Source organism: Aulonocara stuartgranti (genome assembly GCF_965226115.1).
Source record: "Aulonocara stuartgranti genome assembly, chromosome: 4".
NCBI classification, from domain to species: Eukaryota; Metazoa; Chordata; class Actinopteri; order Cichliformes; family Cichlidae; genus Aulonocara; species Aulonocara stuartgranti.
This window is the reverse complement of record NC_138942.1, coordinates 25,299,138-25,301,857: the sequence shown is the minus strand read 5'-3', so window position 1 is coordinate 25,301,857 and position 2,720 is coordinate 25,299,138. Positions and strand designations below refer to the sequence as shown.

Here is a 2,720-nt window from a genome sequence, read left to right as displayed (position 1 = left end):
ATGAAAAGGTTGTGTTGATTTGACTCAGTTGTTTAAGTTTCTGCCAAAGCAAAACATTTGTGTGCAACCAGTGTCCACTATTGAATTAAGCTAATCCAACATGTTTTTGTCAGTGCAAAAAGGAGTTACGGTGCCTGTATGCCTACACAATATAGTGTGTGAAGTTTTGGTTGACTTTTGGGTTTTGTTTGACACTAGGTTGATTCTATCAGTGAGGTTTGGATTGTTCTCTTTCCCTAAGAGAGAGAAAGATGGTTTGATCTTTGGACATGTTTGCAATGGGCCCCAGTATCTGTTATTATATGAGTGTTTTATTGTTTACGTTTGTTTTTGCTTTTGTTACAGTGCACTGAGATAAGAACATCTGAGAGGTAGGATCCACCGGTGGTTATATTTTGGTATTTTGTGAGTTCCTGATTTAACAAATCAGCTCTTTAATCCAGGCCTGAGAGATTGAACTTTAAAGCGCTATAAAATATTCTTATTGAAAACAGTTGCAAAGTATTTTTTCTCCATGATTATAATGGGCTTGGGAGAAATTCACTTATATGGGACACTGATCGAATGAGAAGTCCTGAGCCTAAAAGGATTGCAGCGAGTCGATCCAGTCCTAAAACAAGGAACTGTTTCCTTTAAAATGATGACGTCATCTTGCTGGTGAGGGAGGCTCGAATAGGTTGCGCGTGAGACACCATTATCAGCAACTTCTGGTATGAATGTGTGTGGATGTATGCATGTGACTGGACTGTCACGGACTGACGACTAAAAGTTTTAACTGACTTGGTACTGAGACAAACACGGTGCCGACTTTAGGATTAGTGGATGTTCACAAACAATTCACCCAGTCTGTAAAAGAAGGGTGGATGTTTTGTCTTGCTTTGTTTTGTTTTTGTAATAACAGAAGAATGACAGAGACTAAAGGGGGAGGCTGTAGCTTCACAGGAGTGTGAGCTGCAGACTGAACCCTTTGGTTGCTAATTTTGAGTTACTGATGTTTGCATTAAGAAAATTGTGTTTTAATAGCTGTGTTTCGATTAATGTATCATATTATATGGTTGGGAATGTTAAATGCTAAAGTGAAGAAAAGGTTTGATTCCATTCATGACTGAACATGTTATTATTAACCATAGTGGGTCACTGTAAAGAGTCAATTAACTTTTATAGAGGTAAAAAAACAAAAAAAAAAAACAAACCTCCACCGAGGTCTAAGAATAACAGGGGAATGATAGACAGCCACACTCAAAATGGAGATATGTAATGATAAACACTGGTCCCCGCCTTTTGGGCGCTTCTGTCATGGTCCCCGTGCCTGCTCGGCTGGCCCTGTGTGGCTACATGTTATGTTTTGTCTTTTCTCTCTCTCCTCTCTCTCTGCTCGCTGCCTGGGCGGAGCTCATTGTGAGCTCCCGGCCTCCACCACCTGTAGGCAATCACCTGTGGCTCCTCACCTTGTTTGCTCCCGCTACTTAAGGCAGTGACTGAGAGCACCTCGCCGCTGGACTATTGAATAACGCTCGTCAGTGCTACTTTAGCCTCAGCCAGTTTTGAGCTCTGTCCGTGAAAGTTCCGTGCTAACCCTTGTTCTCTGTATGCAGATTTCTCGTGTTTGGTTTGGAGACTCTGGACGCTTTTCCCGACCCCGCTCTGCACCCCTGGGAACCCTGGCCCCCTTCTCCTTCACCTGTATATAGTGCACCTGGAGTGTGTAAATAAACCTGTTTTTCTGAGATTTCAGTCTGCGCCGAGTCCTCCCTGCTCCTCCGTGACAGCTTTCTTGAAGTAGTCAACAATTTAAAAGTAAGATAGAATAACAGGGGCATGTGCTGAGGGGTGGTGCTGCACAAGAACAAGAGTAAAATAAAGAAAATATTGTTTTTAGTTTTGAGAAGTGCAAATTAAAATGTACCATTACACTCAGAGGATCAATATGAAGTTCGATATATGTTAATTTTGAATGAAGTACATGATTGGTGACTGTTCTGTCCTGAGCTTTTGTTTTTACAGCACCTGCTTGATCACACCAACAGTTTCTCGCCACCGAAGAGGGGTACTTGCAAAAAATAGAGAATGGGGAGGAATATCATCAAAACTGGAAAAAGGTAATCCCGAAAGGGGGTGATAACGCCATAACTTTCACTTATGGTCAAATTCTCAAAATTTGACCCCGAACTTGAAAAATTCTTCAAACATTTAGAGACAGAGTGGAGATTTAGATAAACATAATGTCACAAACCACATAAGGCTGGAGCATTTGAATCGATAAGATGGTGAATTGATAAGCAAAATGTTGATCATGTTGATTATGTTTATTCCAGTGTGCAGAGCAAAATTATTATTATGAAAGACAACAAATGAAATAACGAAAACTAGAAGTGGAAAAATTTGCGTTAATGGAAATAAAATCAAAACAAAAAGGAAAACTAACCAAAACTGTAATGAATGTTCACAAAACTAACTAAAATTAACTAGATTTATAGCAAAATGTGTTTAGTTGCATTGATAAGTATTTTCATTTTTTCTTTTTCTTTTTCTTTTTTCTTTTTAAGATAAATCAAGAGTGTTGGGACGGTAAAATAAACACATTACAAAAACAAAATTGTTTTTAACTAATTTTATTTAAATTTTACAACATGTGCACTACAGTGCACAAGGGGAGTTCATTGATCACGAATGTGAAACTAACAACATTCAAGAGCTATTTAAGAAGATTACATGTTCCT

The 2,720-nt window shown here is 38.9% G+C and overlaps 1 long non-coding RNA gene across 1 annotated transcript; it reads left to right on the top strand.

Annotated features, from left to right (window-relative positions):
* The first annotated feature begins 925 nt into the window (after positions 1-925).
* LOC309704613 lies at positions 926-1,729 on the top strand. Its single transcript, XR_014276312.1, has 2 exons — positions 926-1,516; positions 1,596-1,729. It is a non-coding gene; the product is annotated as an uncharacterized lncRNA (long non-coding RNA).
* The last annotated feature ends 991 nt before the right edge of the window (positions 1,730-2,720 follow it).